Source organism: Nesoenas mayeri (genome assembly GCF_963082525.1).
Source record: "Nesoenas mayeri genome assembly, chromosome: 11".
NCBI lineage: Eukaryota > Metazoa > Chordata > Aves > Columbiformes > Columbidae > Nesoenas > Nesoenas mayeri.
In genome coordinates, this window is record NC_137563.1 from 23,127,444 (window position 1) to 23,151,111 (window position 23,668).

A 23,668-nucleotide genomic window follows, 5' to 3' on the forward strand; every position below is an offset into this window, starting at 1 on the left:
TGCATTGTTTAATGGCAGCATGTACTAATATCATGTTATATGCTCAGGTTTCACAGCCACTGATAACATATCCATTTAGACCAGTTTGATTAACAAATATATCCTTAAGTCTATTACACCCCCGACTCTTGTGCTCCCCCCTCTTGTGCCCCCGGGGTCTCCTTGCTCCCCCCACTTCATTCCCTCCCTTGTAGCCCCCTCTTTAGCCACCCAGTCGCCGTGTTTGTCCCCTATCTTGTGTTCCCCCTTCCGTCCCTCAGGTCCCCTTGCTCCACCCCACTTCGTTCCCCCCCCTCCATTTCCCCCACTGACCCCCCCCTCCTCACAGAGTCTCCCCCGAGCAGCCTCGTGACCCCCCAGAGCCGCCTCCCCTCAACAGCAACTTCAACAACAGCTGCAGGGTGCAGAGGGGCCCGAGGGGCCAGGGGGGCCGAGCCCGACAGGCAGATGCAGCTGGTGACCAGCCTGTGACCCCCGCTCGCAGGAGGGTTTGCACGAAGGACCCGCTCTGGGAGGGGAGCGGCCTCAGAAGGGGGTCCAGGCCTGCAGGGGATGGCGGTCTTGCTCGAGGACCCGGCCTCGCACGAGGAGCTGGAGTAAAGCAAAGACCTGGACTTGCACGAGGACCCAGACTTGCACGTGGACCTGGCCTTGCACGAGGATCGAGCCTGAGGCAAAGACCCGGTCTTGCACGAGGACGCAGCCTCGCACAAGGGCTCCTCCGTGCCCCCCAAGCTGGACATGGGCCCCTTGTGAACCCCCACCCCATGTCAGCATGAGGATCCTCGTGCCCCCATCAAAAGCACTGGACTTGGCAGGGGTGGGGGTTCCTCGTGCCCCCCACCCTGGACATGTGGGGGTGGGGGGGGATATGGCCTCATTTTGAGGGGAGACCCCACCAAAAGCCATCGGGAGGGCCCCTGTGTCCTTGGCAGCACTGAGCCGGGGCGAGGAAGGGGGGGTGGGGCTGAACCCCCCAAAACTGAGGGGACCCCCCCCCAGCTGACACTTTTGTTGCCAAAATCTCCCACATTCCCCCCAAAAAGAGACACATTTTCCTTGTACTATAGATGTAAATGGACCAGCCCTGCCCACCCAGGGAAACTGAGGCATGAGGGGGCCCCGTCCCTTGTTCCTTTGCCCCCCCTCCCAAAAAAAAAACACCCCCAAACATGGAGAGGGGGCAAAGGGACAAGGACACCCCCCTTTGCCCCCCCCAGGGCTTGAGGACCACCCTGGGATCTGGGGAACTCTCCCCAAGTTTTGGGGACCCCTCCAGAGTCTGCAGACCCCTGTTCAATTTGGGAACCACCCCGTATTTAGGGATGCCCCCAGGGCTTCAGGATCCCCCCCTGGAATCTGGAGTTTTGGGGACCCCTCCTGGGCTCTGCAACCCTCTCCGCCAAATTTGGGGACCCCTGCAGGGTTTGAGGAGACCCCCCAGGGCTTTGGGATCTTCCCTTGGGATCTGGGGAACCCCTCAAGTTTTGGGGATACCTCCCTCAGACTTCGGGGGGCCCCTCCAGTATTTACACTTCCCCCCATATATTGGGGACCCCCTCAAGCTCCCGGTCAAGGGAGGACACAGGGTCCAGCCCCTCCCAGGTTTTGGGGTGTCCCTCCCTTATCCTACAACCCACCGGCCACTTGGGGACCCCCACATTTGGGTGGGAGGGGAATTTTCCCCCTTCCCCCCTGGATCTTGGGGTCTTTCCCCCCCCGCCAAATTCTGCCAAACCAAATTTGGGTCGAGTGCATCAAACCAACAAAACTGGAGGAACCACAGGGGACAATGAGGCCACCAAGGGCCACCATGGGCCACCAGAGGGAGAGCCTCCATGCCTGGAAAGCTCCATCAGGCCCCAGCATGGCAAGGAGGGCATTTGGAGCTCTCCCGCACTGCCTGACCCCCAGCCAAGGCCCAGCCACCGCCTCACCCAATGCCTCAGCCCAGCTGCCAACATGGCTCCCTTGACACCGCCCTGCTCAGCATGTCAGGTCTTTCTGACCCACTGATGAGGCTTTCGAGGAACAGGGAGTCTGCTGAGGAACTCTCCCCCCCACCATTTTATTTGTTTTTTAGGGCAGCTACTTTGGCTCAGACAACCTGAAGGTTTTGGTGCTGCGGTTCTTACAGCGGTGAGTGCCAGGGGGGTCTCACCCCCACTCTTTTCACCCCTCCCCCCTCAACTTCATCCCCTCCCCCTTTTCTGTGTCCCCCCCCCCCAGGTGTTACTCCATTTACGACTCCAGCGGCCAGCAAGGGCTGCTGGACACGTATCAGGATGGTGCCTGCTGCTCCCTCAGCATCCCCTTCACCCCCAGGCCCCCTCCAGGTGCGCTGGGGAGGCTGTGGAGGGGGTGGGAAACGAGACCCCCCCCCCAACACAGCCCTGACAGCGTGTGCCCCCCCCTCCAGGAACAGCCTGAAAGAGTATTTCAAGGACCGCAGGAATGTGAAGAAGCTGATGGATCCCAGTGAGTGTCAACCCAAAACTGGGGGGGACACATTAATTGGGGGGCACATTAATGAAGGAGGGTATATTAATGGAGGGGCAGGCTAATGGGGTGGCATGTTAATGGGGGAGCACATTTAGTGGGGGCACGTTAATAAGGAGGTATGTTAATGGAGGGGGCTATGTTGATGGGGGGTATGTTAATGGAGGGGGCTATGTTGATGGGGGGTATGCTAATGATGGGGCTTGTTAATGGGTGGGCTCGTTAATGCAGGGGACTCATTGGGGGGCTATGTTAATGCAGGGGGCTCATTAATGGGGGACTCGTTAATGGGGTGACATGTTAATGAAGGGGGCACGTTAATGGGGGGGCACGTTAATGGGGGGCAGGTTAATGTAGGGGGTCATTAATGGGGTAATCGTTAATGGGGGACTTGTTAATGGGAGGGCACGTTAATGGGGGACATGTTAATGAGGGGATATGTTAATGGGGGGATATGTTAATGGGGGGCAAAATAATGGGAGATTCTCAGCCTTCCCCCCCCAGCCATGCGCTTCAAGCTCCTCAGACCCTCCCGCGGGTTTTTGGCGGCTATAAGAAAAATGGGGACGGGGTTTTTAGCCGGGGCGAGGGGTAAATGGGTTTAAATGGCAAGATTTAGACTAGAACTAAAGAAAAGGTTCTTGGAACTAATGAAGAAATTTTTCAATGTGTTTTGAGAGAGATTTAGACCTAAAGTTCTTAGATCTAAGAAAGAAATTTTTCCCCTCATTTCTCCCCTGTTTTCCCTCCGGTTTCCCCACATTCCTCTGTTTTCACAGTATCACAGTATGTTTGGGATTGGAAGGGACCTCAAAAGGTCACCTAGTCCAATCTCCCTGCTTGAGCAGGAACACCCAGGTGAGGTCGCACAGGAACATGTCCAGGTGGGTTTTGAATGTCTGCAGAGAAGGAGACTCCACAACCCCCCTGGGCAGCCTGTTCCAGGCTCTGACACCCTCACTGAGAAGAAGTTTTTTCTCAAATTTAAGTGGAACCTCTTGTGTTCCAGTTTGATCCCATTACCCCTTGTCCTATCATTGTTTGTCACCGAGAAGAGCCTGGCTCCATCCTCATGGCACTCACCCTTTGTATATTTATAAACATTAATAAGGTCACCCCTCAGTCTCCTCTTCTCCAAACTAAAGAGCCCCAGCTCCCTCAGCCTTTCCTCATAAGTGAGGTGCTCCACTCCCTTCATCATCTTTGTTGCCCTATGCTGGACCCTCTCCAGCAGTTCCCTGTCCTTCTTGAACTGAGGGGCCCAGAACTGGACACAATATTCCAGATGTGGTCTCACCAGGGCAGAGTAGAGGGGAAGGAGAACCTCTCTCGATCTACTAACCACCCTCCTTGTAATACACCCCAGGATGCCATTGGCCTTCCTGGCCACAAGGGCCCAGTGCTGGCTCATGGTCACCCTGTTGTCCCCAGGACCCCCAGGTTCCTTTCCCCTACACTGCTCTCTAATATGTAATTTCCCAACCTATACTGAAACCTGGGGTTGTTCCTGCCCAGATGCAGGACTCTACACTTTCCCTTGTTAAATTTCATTAGGTTATTCCCCGCCCAACTCTCCAGCCTGTCCAGGTCCACTGGATGGCAGCACAGCCACCCCCACTGTTTCCCCCTGTTCCCCTGTTTTCCCCCCTTTTTCCCCCCCATATTCCCCCCCGTTTCCCCCTCGTTTCCAGGCTGTGCATCGTGAACGACGAGCTGTTTGTCCGCCCCGCCACCAGCGAGGAGATGCGCAAGGCGTTCCCGGCGCCCACGCTCAACCCCTTGTCCAGCCCCGTGCCCACGCAGGCTGCCTTCTCCATGCAGTCCGGCATGAACCTCGAGTGGTCCCAGAAGTCAGTCCTGGGGGAACACGGGGACCCCCAAATCCATCCCTCCTTTTCCCAAATTGGGACCCCCCAAACTCACCTTCTTACCCTCCCAGGTGCCTGCTGGACAACAACGGGCAGGTCTTCACACAGCTCAAGGTGGGTTGGGGGGGGTCCCATCATTTTGGGTGGACATGGGGACACCAGTGGGGGTGGGGACATGAGGACACTGATGGGGACATGGGGACACTGGTGGGGACATGGGGGCACCAGGGGGGTTGGGGACATGGGTGGGGACATGGGGACACTGGGCTGAGCCGCCCCCCCACTTCTCTTGCAGATGGAAGGCAAGATCCCAGAGGTGGCGTTTCTCAAGTGAGCGACGCCTGCTCCTTCTCCTTCCCCCGGCGTTTTATTCCCCAGCGTTTTGTAAATAAATCGAGATATCAATAAAGTGATGCGTTTCAGTTTGGGGTGTGTTTCAGTTTGGGGTGCGCTGCGCCTTGAAGGGGGGGGTAAGGGCAGCTTGGCTTCACGCCCGACATAAAGATGGCGGCCGGAAGTACGGCGGTTGTCCCGGAAGAGATGGCGGCCATGGTGGCGCCGCGGGTCCGTGCGGCGGCGGCAGCGCTGGACGCGGCGGTTCCGCGGGACGTCGTTCTGTTTCGCCACGACCGCGACCGCTTCTTCCGCCTGGCCGGGCTGTTCTGCGCCGGGCAGGGGCTGTTCTGGACCTACCTGGCTCATTTTGCCTTCACGGCGCTCGGCCCCGCCGCCGGTCCCGGGCCCGCCGACCCGCTGCGGCCCCGCGATCACAAATGACGCTTGGGGTTCAGTGCTTCCTGCCTCACCCTCGGTACTGGCGCTGTGGGGAGCGGGGGCCGCGCCGTGCTGACCCCTCGCTCTATTCTCCCTCGTTCCCATTCCCCCCGCAGGGTCCGTGGTCGTGGCGGCCGGGTGTTTGTTCCCGCTGCGCTCCGTTCGCCGGGTGACGCTGCTCCGCGGCGGCGCGGCCGTGACGATCAGCACCCACGGGCCGCTGGGGCTGGGCCGCGGCGCCACGTTCACCGTCCCGCTCCGCCACGTCTCCTGCCACGCTCACCGCTCCGAGGCCGCGGCCGCCGTCCCCATCAAGGTGCAGGGGCGCCCGTTCTTCTTCCTGCTGGACAAGCGCGGGGGGCGGCTCTGCCACCCCCGGCTCTTCGACATCACCGTGGGCGCTTATCGCAACCTCTAGGGCGGTTTAATTGCAGGAGGGACCGGGATTGCTTGTTGTTCACCCCTTATCACCCCCAAATAAACCCTGAGCCGCTCACGCGTCCGTCTGTCCCGTGGGGAGAACATGGGGAGGCCCACTGCAATTGCACCTTGTTGGGGCCACCATGGAGCTGCAGATGGTGCTGATGGGTTTGGGGGTCCTGTGGCCCCTTCCCCAGCCTCATTAGTAGCCCCACCTGATGAAGGTGCAGGGATGCAGGCATCCGGGTCCTCTGCTCAATCTTGACCAACAAGTCTCAGCACCCCAAAAAACCTTAGACACAGAGATAGGAAACAGTGAGATTTATTGGGGCAACCACAATCTGCTCATGGGCAACCACATCTTGACGTCATGGGACGGACGTGGTGATGAACCCACGGTGCCATTGGCAGACTGGATTTATTGACCAGTGGATCCGCTACAGCGGTCGGTGGGATCTCAGCGAGGGATGCTGATGATCTGGTGATGCTGGCGATCAGAGCGGCAGCAGCAGCAAGTACTCGGCCCTTGGCCACCGCCGCGTGGCCGATCACCAGCAGCTTCTGCGTGTAGCGGCGGCCACAGCCCAGCCTGTGGTGCCATTGGCAGACTGGATTTATTGACCAGTGGATCCGCTACAGCGGTCGGTGGGATCTCAGCGAGGGATGCTGATGATCTGGTGATGCTGGCGATCAGAGCGGCAGCAGCAGCAAGTACTCGGCCCTTGGCCACCGCCGCGTGGCCGATCACCAGCAGCTTCTGCGTGTAGCGGCGGCCACAGCCCAGCCTGTGGTGCTGCAGGAAGCTGGTCTGGAAGCGCCAGCCCTGGCAGCGCCACCCGGCCTGCTGCCCCACCATCACGAAGCTGAAGCACGGCAACCGGTACCTGGGGAACACGTCCAGCATGTTTCCGGTGGGGTCTGTGCAGTAGGTGTGCGGTCACAGCGTCATCATTGTGCGGGCTCCCTGTGGAACTGACCATCAGCTGCGGCATCTTGTGCGCGGCCCTGGTGGGCGGTGCAGCGGGTGCAATTGGGGGGTGGTGCGGCAGGGGTGCCGGTGCCGGAGCGCGTGGCCAAGCTCTTGCCAAAAAAGTCGAGCTCGGCATACATGCGGTGCAGGGACAGTGTGGGACCCTCGGGCTGTGCGTCGGTGTTGGTGCCATCGCGGTGGACGCCGAGTTGCGCCTTCATCTTCAGCAGCCACTCTACCGCCACCTACAAGGCGAATGGTGGTGGGACTGGGGGGCACGCAGCCAAAAGGGGTTTCCCCCCAACAGCCCAATTGGGGATCCCCAAACAGCCAAACTGGGGTCCCCCCGGCGCGGCGGCGCTCACCAGGATGGTGCATCTTGTGCCCGTCAGCCTTGACCTGCGCATTGGACACTGAGCAGCCGTCCAGCATGGCCTGTAGGTTGGCCCAGTAGGCAGGGAAGTGCGGGTAGGGCACGCGCCCAACTGCCTGCGGAGAGATGGACAGACAGATGGACAAATTGTGGGGATTGCTGTTAGGTCTTTAAGGGTTAGGTCTTTAAGTGTTCTCTTTAAGGGTTAGCTCTTTAAGGGTTAGCTAATTAGTTCCCTGTATCAACGGGACCCAAAAACCAGTGCCGGGGGAGGTGGGGGAACTCCGGGCGGAACAGTTGTGTCGGGTCTCACTTCCGCTGGGAGCCGGATGTGAGTGAACTGCTGGCGGAAGTACTGAGGGAAGGAAGGCGCAACGGACCACTTCCGCCCGCAGTTGGGCCGGTAATGCGGCCGCGAGAGGACGCGGGAGGACCTAACCCTTAAAGAGCTAACCCTCAATGAACGAACTAACCCTTAAAGAGCTAACCCTCGGTGAGATAATAACCCCCGTGGGGACACGTTGGGTGTTTGGCGCTCACCTTCCAGCCCAGCATGTGCAGCCCGGCACCGGCGCCGCAGTGTGAGCAGAGTGGGTGCACGGGGTCAGCCAGCGCCTTCTGCAGCGCCAGCAGGATGTGCTGGCACAGGCCGCTCACCGCCTCGCCGTGTGTCCTGCGCGGGGTGGAAAAAACGCTGAAATCCTGCGGGTTTGGGTGGGTTTCGCCAAAAAAAGGAGAGATGTGCACCAGAAGATACGGCCGAGCAGCATGGCGGCATAGTTGCGCAGTGGCCAGTGGTCGTTGAGCAGGTTGATGGAGGCAGCCAGTGGCTCCAGCACGCAGTAAAGGACACTGGAGCTCAGGCTGCGCACGTAGGGGCCCAGGAACAGGAAGGGGTTGTGGAGGAGGCTGTGGGCCACATGGAGGACGTGGTGAAGCTGAGGGAGGTCATGGCTGATGGATTTGACCTGTGAGTGGGGGACCCAGGAGTTCGGGGGGACCTCATCACTTGACCTGCGCTCGCCCTGCTTGACCACATAGACAAAATACGGCAGGAAGGCAGCGATCTTGGCATTGCTCTGCAGGTCCTGCAGGGCCACCTGGGGATGGGGACACCCAGTGGAGGCGCTGGGAATTGTGGGGGGTTTGGAGGTGTCCATATTGCACCCACCTTCATGAGCTGCGCGTTGTCGCCCAGCATGGCGCAAGTGAGGTGGTCGTAGTACTTGAGGAGGTTGTCGCTCAGCGTGGACACGGCACTGGGGACTGCAGGGATTGGGGGTGTCACCCCAAAATGGGGCATAAAATCAGAGATAATGTCAGGGGTTGCGTCGGTCAAATGGGTAAAATGGCGCCAAAATCACCTCAGGGCCAAAATGGTGGAAAATGGGCTCAAAATGGCAGGAAATGAGCTCAAAATGGTGGCGACAAATGTGCTCAAAATGGGGGTGCCAAGTTGGCTCAAAATGGCAGAAAATGGGATCAAAATGGTGCCAGAATCACCTCAGGGTCAAAATGCCACTAAAATCACCTTCAATGTTAAAATGTCACTAAAATCACCTCTGGGTCAAAATGTCACTAAAATATGGGGACAAGGGGGAACGATATGGGGATGATATGAGGACGATGGGGAACAATGGGGCAATAGGGACAGTGGGGGATGATGGGAGGACGATGGGGGACACCCCCTCAAAGCCACCGACCACTCCCTAGGATGACACCCATGTCCCCATCCTCACCAGTGTCCCCATGTCCCCACCAGCGTCCCCATGTCCCCAGCCCCACTGGTGTCCCCATGTCCCCACCAGTGTCCCCATGTCCCCACCGGTGTCCCCACCAGTGTCTCCATGTCCCCAACCCTACCAATCCAGGCCGCTCACCTCCACGTTGCTCCAGCGCAGCGCCTGGTTAAAATCCTCCACCGTGAGTCTCCGCCGCCGTATGTGTTTCATGAACTGGGAGCTGTTCTGGGGGGCGACGGACTCACAGAACCGGCTCCGTCAGCGGCGCTGTGAGCGGGCCCGAGCCCGCCCCGCCCCGCCCCGCCGGCCGCACCTACGTGGCCTCCCGCAGCCAGTAGCAAACGTCCTCGGCCAACAACGCCGCCACTTCGTCGCTGAGCTCCAGCCCGGTGCTTTCCGCCACCAGCCGCACGGATTCCCGCGGCAGCTGCATGGAGCGCCGCTCCTCCCGCTCCGCCATGGCTACCAGAGGCCCCGCCCGCCCCGCCCCCGGCCACGCCCACCCTCCCCCTCCCCGCCACGCCCACCTCGCCGCTCCGCCATGGCTACCAGAGGCCCCGCCCGCCCCGCCCCCGGCCACGCCCACCCTCCCCCACCCCGCCACGCCCACCTCGCCGCTCCGCCATGGCTACCAGAGGCCCCGCCCACCCCGCCCCCGGGCACGCCCACACCCCCGTCACGCCCACCTCACCGCTCCTCCCGCTCCGCCGTGGCTGCCACAGGCCCCGCCCACTCCTCCTGGCCCCGCCCACCTCGAGTGTCAGTACAGCACCCTATCGAAACAGAGAAAGGAAGACGGAAAGGAAAACGGAAAGGAAGACATGGTTGTGGCAACACTCAGATTTTAATTACATTTTTGATTTGCGAGTCTAAGCACAGGCTGTCTGAGCCTTGGGGTTCCCGCTCCCCAGCTTTTGAGATCCAGCGCTCGGCTGAGCCCCTGCATGAGGACAAAAAACATCCCCATCCCTGCAGGAAACAGCTGAGAGCTCGCCTGCATCACGTTAGCACCCCAAACCCCCCAGGCTGCCCCATAGACACACTATAGATCCCTCCGCCAGGGAATTGGCCATGGACTTGGGGACAACTAAGTGAGGACGGAAGGAGCCGAAGGCGCAGGGCGCAGAGAGACGAAGGGGGACGGAAAGAACCGAAGGCTCAAGGTGGAGAGAACCGAAGACGGTGAGGCCGGAAAGAACCGAAGCGGGGACAGAAGGACCCGAAGGCGCAGGGCGAAGAGAGACGAAGCGGGGACGGAAATAGCCGAAGAAGTTACGAGCGGAGGCGGCAACAACCGAGCGTTGCCGGGGCGAGCCGAAGAGGACGAGTGGAGAGCCGAGCACTTCCGAACGACGCCGAAGCGCGGGCGGGGACACCCGAGCGCTTCCGAACGACGCCGAAGTGCGGGTGGGGACACCCGAGCGCTTCCGAACGGCGCCGAAGCCCAGGCGGGGACACCCGAGCACTTCCGAACGGCGCCGAAGCCGCCGCGGAAACACCCGAAGCAGCGGGAAGCCGGGAAGATGGAGACGCCGGGTCTGGATCCCCCGTGCGGCCTCTGCGGAGCCACTGCCGCCCCGTACACCTGCCCGTGCTGCAACTGCCGCCTCTGCTCCCTCCGCTGCTACCGCGCCCATGGTGGCTGCTCCGAAGCTTTTTACCGCGAGCAGGTGCTGCAAACCCTCCGTTCCGACCGGGGTCCCCCGCCGGCTCTCCCCGGCCTGGGGGCCGCCTTGAGGCGGCCGCGCCAGCTACGCGAGGCCGAGGCTTCAGCGGGGTGCGCAGGCCGCGGGCTGTGGGGATCGCTTAGCGCGGCGGAACGAGCTGCTTTCCAGCGGTTGATCTGCACGAGGGAGGCGGCAAAATTGATTCCGGCGTGGAGACCGTGGTGGTGGCGCCGAAATAAAGGTAAAAACGAGGATAAATATGAACATAAAGATGAGGATGAAGATGAGGATGAGCCGCAAATTGCTCCACCACCCGCCATCCCCTCATCCATCCCCACACTGAGCTCCTTCCCGGCACCTCCGCCATCCCCATTGCTGCGTTTCCAGCTGCCCAACGTCCTCTTTGGCTACGTCTTCGCATTGAGCCTCCACGGAGGGGATGAGTCGCTGATGCCGGAGCTGCCGGGCGCCGCCATCGATGTGGCAGCCGCACTCAGGATGCGCCGGGCGTTCAGATCCACTGCCGAGGCCCTTCGAGCCGCCCGGGATGATGCGAAGGGCGCCGGGTACCCAACGGGTCCACTGGGAGATGCTGGGACCGTCCTGGCTGTGGTGGAGCTGCTGGAGGGGCCTGGGGACAATAGCGATAATTACACCCAAAATAATGCCGCTAATTAGAACAACAATTACGTAATCGTGGCTCTGGCACACCTGGAGCAGTTGTTAAGCCGGGGACGACTTAATTTGGATGCTAACGAGCGCCAAACGTTCGTTAACGCGCAGAGGAAGTGCCGCTTCCTAATGAGCTGGAGCCAGGAGGCACCAATGGGGACGATGGTGGAGCTGGCGAGGGAGACGAGGGAGGTTGTTAATGAGCTAATTAGTGCTAATGAGGGGATGGGGCAGGGGGAGATCTTTAGTGCTAATGAAGGGAGGGGGAGGCGACTAATTGAGGAGCTTGATTGAGTTAATGAGGTCGTCAAGGAAACCATTTAATGAACATCCAGAGAAGCTGCTCATTAAGGAACCAAACTAATTAACATCCAGAAAAGCAGCTCGTTCAGGAACCCGCTAATGAACATCCAGAAGATCAATATCCAGAGAAGAAGTTCATTAAGGAATCTGGCTAACAAACATCCAGAGAAAAGCTGCTTATTAAGGGCTGAGTTATGAGTAGGGGAGTCTGGTCATTAAGGACTCCGCCAAACTGGGGGTGGCTTGTTAAGGGCCAACATTTAATTAACGTAATAACGAATAAATGTAATTACTATAGAGTGGGAGCTGCTAATTGGTGAGGGGGCTAATTAACCTATTGACCCCCAGAGGGGACTCAGGCGTCTGGGGCATGGTCCAAGATGTCACGCTCACTGGCCACTGATGGGGTGAGTGGTTCTGTGTGTGTGGCTCTGCCTCCCTGCGGCTTCACCGCCTCCTGCTGATTGGCTGAGCAGTTTTGCGTGTGGCTCTGTCTTCTCCCCGCAGCTCCGCCCCTTCCTGCTGATTGTCTGAGCCGTTCTGTGTGTGGGTCTGCCCCTCCTGCTGATTGGCTGAGTTCTTCCACGTGTGGCTCTGCCTCCCCGCGGCTCCGCCCCCTTCCCTGCGGCTCCGCCCCCTTGCATTAATTGTTTGAGCTGTTCCGTGTGAGGCTCTGCCCCCTCCACGAGGCTCCGCCCCCTCCCGGCTCTTAAAGCGACAGTGACCCCGAGATTGGGGGAGGCGCCAATAATTTATTTGATTATTTGGGGTGTCTCAGTGACATTGGGGTGGGACACGGCGGTTGTCCAGGGGTTTGAGGGGATCCCAGGAGTTTGAGAAAAAGGGGACCCAGGAGTTTGGGAAAGGGACCTAGGAGTTTGGGAGGGACCCAGGAATTCAGGAAAGGAACCCAGGAGTTCGAGAAAAAGGGGACCCAGGAGTCTGGGAAAGGGACCTTGGAGTTTGGGAGGGTCCCAGAAGTTCAGGGATTATGGGGCAACTTCTAACAATATGAGGTGTGTTTAAATACAGTAAGGTATTACATATTCATAATAACCCCAGGAATGCCTATACATATTCATAACTTTTCCCTGCTTCTTATTAAAATGAGTCCCAGGTAGTTGTTTCCATAGTCTCCTCCTTGACCCCTCCCTGTTACATCTGTACAGTGCCATGTGGTGGTCTTGAGGAGAGTCTTTGAGGGTCTGTGTATGAAGGCTCCTTCAGCTTCGTCACAGTGAACTCTTTCCCTTTGGCTCATTATGTTGAATTGACTGGAAACCAAGCTGCCAAGTTGATTGAAACCAGATTGGTTCCCCCCTTTTGCTGTAAATCTTCGTTATCTCGTCTTCTCAAGTTTACAGTTGGTGCCTCAAGTTTACATCTAGGTGCTGTAAAACTTATTATCTTGGCATTTGATGAGGTTCTGTTTTTACTTAGCATAATTGGTTACATAAAGCTCTAAACTAGGCACCCTTAAAGTGTTAGTTAGTTCCCTCTATCACAAAGCTTGTGTGGTATGGAGGGCGATGACTGAAGTGTAAATATGGAGAGGCCTGGCAAATTGAATATATCACAGTGCCACAAACCCGCCACGGCAAGAGCTCTGTGGAAGCCACCACCAGATGACTGGAAACATGCACTGTGCCCCACAGCACTGCCCGCAACACTGTCCTGGGCCTTGAAAAGCAAGTGCTGTGGCGACATGGGACACCATGGGGAGTAATTTAGGATTCTGCTCACTGCAAAACAGCGTTTAGATTTCTTAAAGACAAGTGCAACTTCAAGAATTCAGTGGCAGGTTCACTCTATTATTTACTGCATGGGGGAAATATGGCAAGCTGAATGCTGCTGGCCTTCTCTCCAGGTGCCTGTACCAGTTCACGAAGCAAACTGTCAGGATTCTTGCCTCCCTGATAACTATTTGCTCTGGAGTCTGTGTCCTGGAGCTCCGAGGACAAACTCTCAGGTGAGGCCATATCCGTCACGGTTCACACTGTCAGGATTCTTCTCTCCTTGATAACTGTTCACTCCAGAGTCTGTATTTTCAAGCTTTGAAGACAAACTTTCAGGGGAGGCCTGTATCCGTTTGCAACAGCAAACTTTCAGGCATTCCCTTCCTGATAACCATTTGCTCTGGAGTCCATGTTTAAAGCTCCAGTGGCAAACTTCTCTGATTCCACGTGGACTTTGTTGTGTTCAGCTGTAGAAATTGTTTATTGTCCATAACCTTGCAGGTACTGTTTTGCCTGAACGCAAATTCCTTTCTTCTCAGCAATGTGCAATATAGGCCTTATCTTCTAAGTGTTCAGTGTAGTTTGTAGTTGCTTTTGGTAGATATGAGCAGAACTTGACAGCTTAAAATTTTAGCAGATACAGTTTACCAAGTAACATGAAGCAAAGAGTATATTAAAAATCATACAACCTTATTTAAAGAATTGATTATATTTAGTGTGCCTCTACTTAAGATAAATGATTAATATTAAACTTAAATTGATCTCATCCACTGACCTGTGAGTAGTAAAACCATTGCCATACAGCTCACTTATTTAGCAGGGAGAACTCACAGTGGGCTCATCCACGCTGTCATATTTATAGAATGAAGTGATTGACTTGTAGTCAAATTGCATACAGTAGGAAAAGTGTGTCTGAGACTTGTGCACTCACAAGTTAACGGCATTCAGTTGCTCTTCTGCTTCCCTGTTGGTCTCCTGGAAGGAGTTCTTGGCCTGGTTACGGCTCAGGCCCTGCCCTCCTCTGGAGCCTGGACCAAACTGCTGTGGGTTTGGCTGGGGGTGACTGGGGGATCGAGTGCATCTGCCACACATGGCAGCCCAGAGAGAAATGAGCCAGACAACGGGACTCCTTTCCACAACATCCTCATAGATGGATGCTCCTGGAGCAAGGGGCGTGGCACTGAGTAGGTCTGTGACATCCCCACCATGCACCAGCTGCTGGGAAAATGGAGCGGTGCAGCAGACTGTTAAAGACTATGCTCAGAGCAATGGGTGCTGGAACTTTTAGAAACTGAGATTGAAATTTGAAAGAGACAGGTGCCCAGGGCTGAGCTGGCCTGTGCCTCCCAAGGGGACATCCTGACCCTCCTTGCCCAGGCGCAGGGTCACAGTGGGGCCCTTTGTGACCTCACTTGGTGACACCCCTGCCCTGCACGTGCTCAGCGCAGCTGCAGGCCCAGCCCACACTGTCCGACAGGACGGTGACGGGACAGGGTGTGAGCACGGAGCTGGCGAGAGCCCCCGAGCGTAGCCCACGTCTTTCAGAGAATCGGAGAATCTTTTTGGTTGGAAGAGACACTTAAGATCATCGAGTCCAACCACAACCTAGTTCAAGCTGCCCCCGGCAGACTGTCTGCTGCCCCTGGCAGACTTGGAGCAAGGAGTTCCTGAGCGCAGCTCATGTCTTTCCCCAAAAAGGAGCACACGAGCACAGCCCTCACCTTTCATCGCTGCCTCTGGCAGAGCTGCAGCACCAAGGCATTTTGCCGAAGCATCCGCCTTCCCCATCCTTAGTCCTAGCCTTTGTCTGCAAAATGGCGGAGAGACTCCCCATCCGACCTAGACTGGCCTGGCAGAAGAGACCCCCCAGCCGCCCCAGGGTGGCCTGGCAGGAGGAGGTTGGGGCTCCCCAGGAGGTCAGATCTCCACTGGACCCCAACCAGGTTGATGTGGTCCAGCCACTGCAGATCGGTGAGTGAGGAGCCCTGATTGTCTGGCCAGGGTGGGGCCCAGCTATCGCTCTCTGCTCCACACCAGGATCACCTTTCCCCTCATGCTGGCAGGGGTTTCCCATGGGTGGTGATTACGCTGCCTGAAGTGCAGGGCTGCTCTGAGCTGGGAGCTGGCACCAGCACAGCTTCTGCAGGCAGAGGGGACCCAGCTCCTGCTCCAGGGCACTGGCAGCGAGAGGCAGCTGGGCGGGCAGGAGGCAGCCATGCTGTGGAATGGGGACCTTTCCTGCCCGTCTGAAGCAAGTTCCTCACCCGCTGCACTGGGGGCTTTCCCCGTCCTGCCTGGCGCCAGCATCTCAGCCCGTCTGCTGGGCTCCCTCCAGCTCTGACACGCGTGGGAAGACCGTGCCAGGGCAGCGGGCACTGGGATGGACATGGGGCAGAGCTCCTTCCTCTGCTCTGTCCTGCCTGCAAACCCTCTCTGCAGCCCTCCCTGCTCTCCTCCTTTATTAGATGCTGGCTGGTTACCTGTCTACCAATTCGAAAGGAGACACGTGGACTCCATCGTGTCCTTTGTCAGCAGCCCAGAAAAGGTAACCATGGCCATTTGGAAGGCGACTGAGCCAGTGTGTGCTGACAGGGGCTCTGTTGCGGGGCTGCTGGAGGGTGCTGGCTGGGCAGAGCTGCTTCTCCCAGGTCACTAATTGGCACTGCACCCCCATGCTGAAGTGCCGCTGGCTGTGTGTCCCCATCTCACACTCCTTGTTTGTCTCTCTGTCCCCTGGCTGCCAGGAGGAGAGCCAGAAGATTCCATTTCTTCAGAACATTTGTGACCTGTGCTACAACAGCAAGCGCCACGGCCCTCCACAGGGCCTAGATCTCTTCTGCCAGAGATACGGTCTGGCAGAGAATATCAAAGTGAGGGGATACGTGGCGTCTCTGGGGAAGCGGGCAATGCCCGTGGCACCCTGTGAGGACCGCGTTGGGCAGGGCCGGGGCTGGTGGCACTGGGTGCTGGCAGCTGCCAGGTCCCATCCCAGATGTGCTCTGCAGGTGCTGCTGGAAGAGGAGCCCAGAAACAGACTGCGCACGGAAGTGCGGTGGAACGCCATGCTTGCCATTGCCAAATTGAGGTACCTGCCCATCCCTCCTGGGGACCCCTGCACAAGATCTCGAGGCACTGCTCCAAATACCAAAGTGTGACTGGCTCCTCTCTCTTTGCAGCGCAGTGGAGAGGGCGCTGGAGGGCAAGGAGGCAAGCCTCCTCCAAGCTTGCTTCTCTAGTGTCTTCTTGCTTCCTCCAGAAGAGAAAATGCAGGATATGGGCCGTTACCTCTTCTTAAAAGTAAGTGCTTGGTGAACTACAGGACCCAACAGTCCCTCTGGCTGCTCCCTGTTCACCCCATGCTGATACATAACCAGAAAGACAAGGCAGGGTTGGTCTCAGCTCTGCTTTCACACCCTCATGCCTTCATCTGCTGACAGTTGGCCTGGCCACATCCAGTGCCAATTGCTGCTCTGCCTGTAGCGGATTATCTGCCCCTGAGTCTCTCCCAGGCACAGCAAATCAGCACAGGAGTTGCCTCTTGGCACTGAGAGTTCATATCAGTCCCCTGTGTGTGAAACAGATGGCAGGAAACACGGCCAAAACTCGTTGTCTTCTTGCAGACCATGGAAGCCATGGACAACATGCTGCAGGCATTGGTGCTCGGCTCTTCAGCCTCCAGAGTCAGCGAGCTGCTCCAGAATATCTTTCAGGTCTGGCGTGTGCAAAGAGTGGACTTCACAAGGACTGTTCCTCACCCTGGGGGACAGGGTGTCCGCTCTGGAGTGGACAGTCCCACCCGGTGCTGTGCACAGAGAGTGCTGCCAGGAGGGTGCCCACCTCCCCGGGGAACCAGGGGCTGCCCACCAGGCTCTTCTGCAGCACAGTGGCTGCAGAGGGTGACATCTGCCTTCCTGCCTGGCCACAGGGTGGGCCCAGGGCATTTGTTCCAAGCCTGCCAGGGGCCCAAGGGCCAGAACCCCACTGCAGGCTTTGCTTGAGAACAGAGTCCAGCCCAGGAGTTGAGCAGTGCTACTTCTGCTGGAGTGGTGGCTGCTCCCAAGGCTCACCAGCAGCTTCTATCTTCCCAGATGCTCTTGACCTTCACCACCTCTGAGAGAGAACATGTGCAGGAGAGGGCTTTGGGGAGGATTGAGAAGATGAGCTCTACGCTATTCAGACATCCCACACTGGCGGTAAGGAGCCAGGCACCCTCCAGCCAGGCCGTCTCCCCATCCCTGCACCCCAGAGCAGCCTGCAGCTGCCCCATGCGGGGCTGCTGCCCAGGCAGCTGCTTTGGGAGCTGTGGCTGGCACGGGCCTGCAAAGCCCTGACTGCCCACAGAGCTAGGCCTGGACACACACTTGGGTTCAGGGCTTTGGCACCAGTGTCCCAGCAGCAGCCTCAGTCCTCCTGGCCACCAGCAAGCCCTGGTTCACGGCAGGGCCAGCACCCTGTGCCCATGAGTCCAACCCTCCTCCCTCACTCCAGGGCCTCTGTTCTCATCCTCCTCATGCAGTCACTGCAGCCTCTGCTGCCAGCTTTGCTGTGGGCTCTGCCACCAGCACTGTCGGGTGTCTCTGCAGGGCTGCTGGCACTGCCTGGCTAAGCAGCAGCATCAGGGCACTTGGTGTGATTTGGCTTCACTTCCTTCTTTTCTTTCCTTCCTCCCATAGACTTGTGCGAGATACCTCAGAACTTCTGAAAGGACAGACATCGTCCTTGTGTTCATCGAGGCGATGAGAGACACCAGCATCTTTGACAAGAAGCGGGCAACAGACTTGCTGGACATGGTCATGGAATTCCCTGACTTCTGGCTGACGGATGTAAGTGGCTTGTGGCTGGATTGCCCTACCAGGCTTCAGCCCTGTCAGGCCTTGTTCGTTCTTCCATCCCTCCCCCGCAACCCCTGGTGTCTCAGGAATCTGAAGCCACATGAAGGTGGCAGAGAGGGATGGGAAGGACAGCTGAGGAAGTGGCTGCACTCCAGTGGCAGCGCCATCCTCACCTGTGTCTCCTCCAGCTGCCAAAGATCATGAGATGCATCCACAAAACCCTGGACAGCATCAACACAGCACCAGCTCGGCAGAGCGTGGAGTCCCTGCTTCTCCTCATGGCTGACAGGAGACCTGGGAAGGTGCTCACAATGCTGCTGAGGATTGCTCCACCAGGAGACAGGTACTGGCCCCAAAAGCCATGAGGGCTTGTTCATTGTGGGGAGAGGGGCACAGAGCCAAGGAATCCTGCAGGACACCCCCGAGGAGCAGGACCCTCCATCCCACCACATTTGCCAGCGCTGGCGGTCAGCCAGGCCCGCAGCAGCCACAGCTGAGCAAGCCAGCCCAGAGCCCCCCACTCTCTGCCAGCCCCACAGGAGCAGCAGCTCAGCCCTCTGCTGCTGCCCAGGGCATCCCAAGCGTCCTGCGGTGCTGAGCCTGGACACGCTGTGTGATATCACTCAGGATGTTCTGCTCCAAGACCTTCCCTGGCACCGAGACCAGACTGACAGGTCTGTAGTTCCCTGGATCCTCCTTCAAACTCTTCTTGTGGATGGGCGTCACATTAGCCAACTCCCGGTGAACTGGGACCTTCCCAGTTAACCAGGATTACTGATAGATAGTGCAAAGTGGCTTAGTAATCACCTTGGCCAGCTCCCTCAGCACCCTTGGGTGTATCCCATCTGGCCCCATAGACTTGTGGGTGTGCAAGTGGTGTAGCAGGTCGCTAACCATTTCCCCTTGGATTATTGTGGCTTCATTCTGCACCCTGAGCCTGTCTCCTGTCTCAGGGTGCTGGGTACCTGGAGCACCAACACTCTGACTCTTAAAGACTGAGGCAAAGAAGGCATTTAGTACTTCAGCCTTTCCCTCGTCTTCTGTCGCCGTGTTTCCGCCCATACCCCTCAGGGGATGGAGATTCCCCTTAGCCCTCCTTTTGTTGCTCATATATTTATAGAAACGTTTCTTGTTACCTTTCACAGTGGTGCCCAGGCTCAGCTCTAGTTGGTCTTTGGCCTTTCTAATTTTCTCCCTGCCTAACTTTGCGGCATTCTTGTATTCCTCTTGAGCAGCCTGCCCCTCCTTGCAAAGTTCATACATTCTCCCTTTATTCCCAAGTTCCAGCCGCAGCTCTCTATTCAGCCAGGCTGGAACTTCTTCCCTGCCGTCTCATCTTTAGACAGACGGGGACAGCCTGCTCCTGCACCTCTAAGATTTCCTTCTTGAAGAGAGACCAGTTTTCCTGGGCTGCTTTGTCTTTCAGGACTGCTTCCCAAGGGACTCTGCCAACCAGCCTCCTGAACAGGTCCAAGTCTGCCCTTGGGAAGTGCAAGGTGGAAGTTCTGCTGAGCATCCTACTAACTTCTCCAAGAACAGAAAACTCCATCATTTCATGGTCACTATGCCCAAGGCGACCTCCCCATTGCCCACGAGTCCTTCTGTATTTCTTCTGATGATATCAATGCAGGTCTTGGTCATGTAAGAGCTCACCTGTTGCTGGTGGCAGCTTTGCTGTTGGGGACACCACTTTCCAGCAGCCCATGAACCAACTCCACTGGTGCCCAGTGCCATGAGCTCTGCAAGTGGGAACCTTCTGTGCACAGGGACCCCCTGTCCCCAGGGCGGCCATGCCAGCACCCCCAGCCACCTCCAGCCCCAGGAACCCAGAGCAAGCGGAAACCACAACTTGGCCAAAACCAGAAAAAGACAAAGAGCACAGGTCTGAAGAAACATGAATAAATATCTTTACAGAAAAACATAGAAAAGTAAACCTATTTACAGAAAGAAAGGCGAACTACAACAAATGAAATACAATCAACATATTACTTGATACATACAATATAAATATACACTACACTATCAATAAATACACACTACAAATCAATACATTATGTAAATACACATAACAAACTACTAACTCCCTCTTCTGTCTCTCCCACCCCACCAAACCCATCATCAACATATAATCTACCCATTCACTTCCACTTCCTCTAACATGTCACTATCCACTTCCATTTCTTCCTCCGCATCCTCATCCACTTCCATGTCTTCATCCATCTGCACTTGATCCACCTCCAGGTCGTCTTCAATGTTTTCATCCACCTGCATCTCCTCTACCTGCTCATTCCCCATGCAGCAACTCCAGCCCCCAGCACAGTGTGGTGTAACCTAAGGCAAAAGCCAAGCAGAAAAGTGCATTGGTCCTGCCCTGGGCAGCTCAGCAGAGCTGTGGGATGGGAGTCTCAGCACCCCTGTCCACTTTTGCTGCCCAGGGAGAGCTGTGGGGTGATGGGTCCCCTGGGCACTTCGCCAGCAAGAGCTGCCTGGAGTTTGGGCAGCTCCTGGGCCACCAGCACCCACGGGCCAGCACCTACATCCAGAGTATCCCATGCTTTGTGCGCTTCAGCATCTTGTGGAGCAGCTCTGTGAGAGTGGAGAGGGCAGGGGTGAGCAGCCATGTCCCTGTCCCTCAGAGCGTCACAAGCACAGACTCCGGCCCCACGCCTCCTTTGGTACCCAGAAGCTCCTTACCTTGCGTAGGTGTTTTTTTGGCTCTGCGCTGCTCCACACGCAGGGCAGGGCTGCCTTGGCTCCAGCCTGGAAAGGGGCAGAGAAGGCACGGGCTCAGGCTCCGGGCAGCACCGGCTGCTCCCACTGAACATCCCTCTGACACGAGCCCGGGGTGCCCTGGATTTCCACGGGGACGTGTCCCCCCAGGAAGGGATGCTCAATTTCAGCAGGGGATGAGCAGCCCAGAAGGGCTTCTCCCAGCCCATGGCCTTGCAGGGGTAGGTGGAGCGGACGAGCTGAGCTCCTGGTCCCCAAGCTCCCCAGAGTGGGGTCCCCACCTCACGCCATCCCCACAGTGCCTGCTCCAGCCTGCCCAGGCAGTGGAGGTGCCCAAAGCTGTGGAGCGGGACTGTACCTCCAGCAACACAAGTCTCCTCTTCCTCTGGAGCTTCACAACAAAAGACGGGTGAGCCGAAAAAAGAGACTGAGGCATTGGGTGTAGGTGATTGGTTGGGTTATGCGGTTGAGGCACTGGGAACGGGAGAGAAGGGCTGGACTGGGACCAGGGTAAGTGGGAAGAAAGCAAGAGGAGCAGACAAGGGCAGTGCTGAGAGCTGGAGAGGGTCGCTGTGTTGTGGTTGTTGCTGGGCACCGGCGCTGCAGATGGAACATGGGCTGTGACATCACACCTGGGTTGCATGGGCACTCTGCTGTCCGCTGCGCAGCAGGGATGGGGATGACCCCCTCTCAATGCTGGTTATGGATGTACTAACCTGCCTTTTCACCAATTTCATCATCCCAAACAGTTATGCTTCCATGCTGCCTTGAGTGGTTCTTCCCAACCATCCCGTCATGCCCGGCAGCCATCCTCACCCGTCAGAAATGTTGTTCTCCAATTGGTTCCTGCAGTAGCTGAAGTTTATCTCACTGTTCATGGACATCCCTTTGCAGGCTCTGATCTCGCTCTGCCTCTGTACAGCACAGCCACTCTTCCATGTGGGCATGAATGGCAGCGCAAGGCGGAACCTGGGTAGAATCCAGGAAGACTCTAAAGCCCTGGGGGTGCCAGTGAATTAAAGTGGTGCCCAAGTCATCTTCTCCTCCCTTCTACCATTGTTATGGTTTAAGGCAAGGCAGCAATAAACCGTGGCAGATGTTCTCTGTTATCCCCTTTACCTCCTGCCACCCCTTCCTTTAGATCGGAAAGATGATAAGAAAGATAAGGGGAAAGGAAGAGAGACTTAGCCTTCAAGTTGGAGAGTTTTAAAGGGTTTTACTAATGCTACTAATAAATAGAGAATATATACAAAATATACAAAACCAATGTCAAGTGCTTGATGTGGAGTTGGTATCACTCAGTAGCAGAGCTGGGTGTGCGGGGCTGGCGGCTCCAGCAGCTGCAGCTCAGGCACCTGGAAGTCACAGGCAGGACTCCACAGTAAACTGGAACCGTTGCAGGATGCAGGGCCTGAGGCCTGTAGATCACAGGCAGACAGACATTGTTCTCTCCAGATGCCGGCCATGGGCGAAGAGAGCGTGATCCTCATGATCATCCTCTTATATAGGGGATATGACAATTATGGGGTGGAATACTTCCATTGGTCAGTTCTAGTAACCTGTTCCATCCACCCCTCCCCAAACACGCCCCTCTCACAACGGAATGTAGGAAAACTTACCAGTCTTTCTTGGCTACCATAGTAATAAATCTAAACATGACCTTCTTCAGCATTCTGTTGGTCTCTTACCAGCACCGAGTACAGCATCCTAGGAAAAATATGCAGGCTAAAACTCAGAAAAGTACAGACACTGAGAAGAACTGAGCTGAAAGAAAAATCACTAAGAGAGAACCGGTCTGGTTTTTAACAAAACCAGGACACTCATGTTCAACTTGCCGTCGATCAGAACCCTGCGCTTTCCATCTGCAGAGCTGCTCTCCAGCATCTTGTCCCCCAGTCCGTCTGTACAGCCAGGGTTGCCATGGTGTAAATCTGGCACTTGGTCTTGTTGAACTTCATGTGGTTGGTGATTGCCCAGTTTTCCAGTTTGTCCAGACCCCTCTGCAGGGCCTCTCTGCCCTCCAGAGTGTGAACAGCTCACCCCAATTTTTTGTCATCAGCAAACTTACTAAGAAATCCCGCAAATCCTGTGTCCAAGTCATTTATTAAGACATTGAAGAGCACTGGCCCTAAGATGGAACCCTGCGGAACCCGCTAGTGACTGGTCGCCAGCTCAATATGTCCCCATTTACTAGAATGCTTTGAGCCCAGCCCGTCAGTCAGTTGCTCACCCACTGTAGTGAGTGTTTGCCCAGCTGCGTGCTGGACATCTTGTCCAGGAGGATCTTGTGAGAGACACTAACAAAGCTTTACTGTAATCCAAAAAGATCACATTGATTTGCTTCCCTTGGTCACCTTGGTGGGTAACCTTGTCATACAATGAAATAAAGTTAGTCAGGCAAGAGTTTCCCCTCATGGACCTGTGCTGGCTGGGACCAATGACTGTGTTGTCATTCAGATGTTTTTCATCTGAATGAGTTACCCAGAGTTAGCCCCGTGGCTGTGTCTTTCTGGCAAGGAGTCTTGCAGGAGAGGAACGGAGGTTACACAAGAAGGCCTCCAGGCGGGTTTGAGTGTCTTCAGAGGAGACTTCACAGCCTCTCTGGGCAGCCTGTTCCAGGCTCTGGCACCATCACTGTGAAGAATTTCCTTCTTATATTTAAGTGGAACTGTTGGAGCGTTAAAGGACTCAGCAAACAATTCGATTCAATGTGAATCACGCTAAAGCCATTTATTACAGAAACAAGCCTCCTTATATATGCAACTATATTCTAATCACGCGTCCACGCTCCAAGCATGGATTTGCTAAATGATTATCATGGGCTTTCCATGCACTGGAGTCTTACTGATGATACGTCCGATGATTCACGCCACGCCAGGACCCCGCTGATTGAGGAACACCCCTCTTTCTCACAGCAGATTCTGTTCTCAGCTTCTCGAAGAGACCTTGAGATTCCTTTGAGCCTGACTAATTCAGCAACAGATCTTTATCTATCAAAACCCCTCCACACTTCCCCCTTTCTGTTCTTGAATTAGTCAGGCCCCTTTAACCGCACGGTGAATCATTTTTGAAATATACTGCA

General features: G+C 56.5%; 2 pseudogenes across 2 annotated transcripts; one reads left to right on the top strand and one right to left on the bottom strand.

The window, feature by feature from the left end:
• The first annotated feature begins 4,871 nt into the window (after positions 1–4,871).
• On the top strand, positions 4,872–5,559 carry LOC308044775 (transmembrane protein 223-like; annotated as a pseudogene). The gene is made up of 2 exons: positions 4,872–5,178; positions 5,258–5,559. The product of its transcript is annotated as a transmembrane protein 223-like (transcript).
• Positions 5,560–6,166: 607 nt separating this feature from the next.
• LOC308044776 (TAF6-like RNA polymerase II p300/CBP-associated factor-associated factor 65 kDa subunit 6L) lies at positions 6,167–9,106 on the bottom strand (annotated as a pseudogene). The gene is made up of 5 exons: positions 8,960–9,106; positions 8,768–8,871; positions 7,652–8,170; positions 7,445–7,577; positions 6,167–7,020 (listed from the first exon to the last, which is right to left on the bottom strand). The product of its transcript is annotated as a TAF6-like RNA polymerase II p300/CBP-associated factor-associated factor 65 kDa subunit 6L (transcript).
• Positions 9,107–23,668: the final 14,562 nt, after the last annotated feature.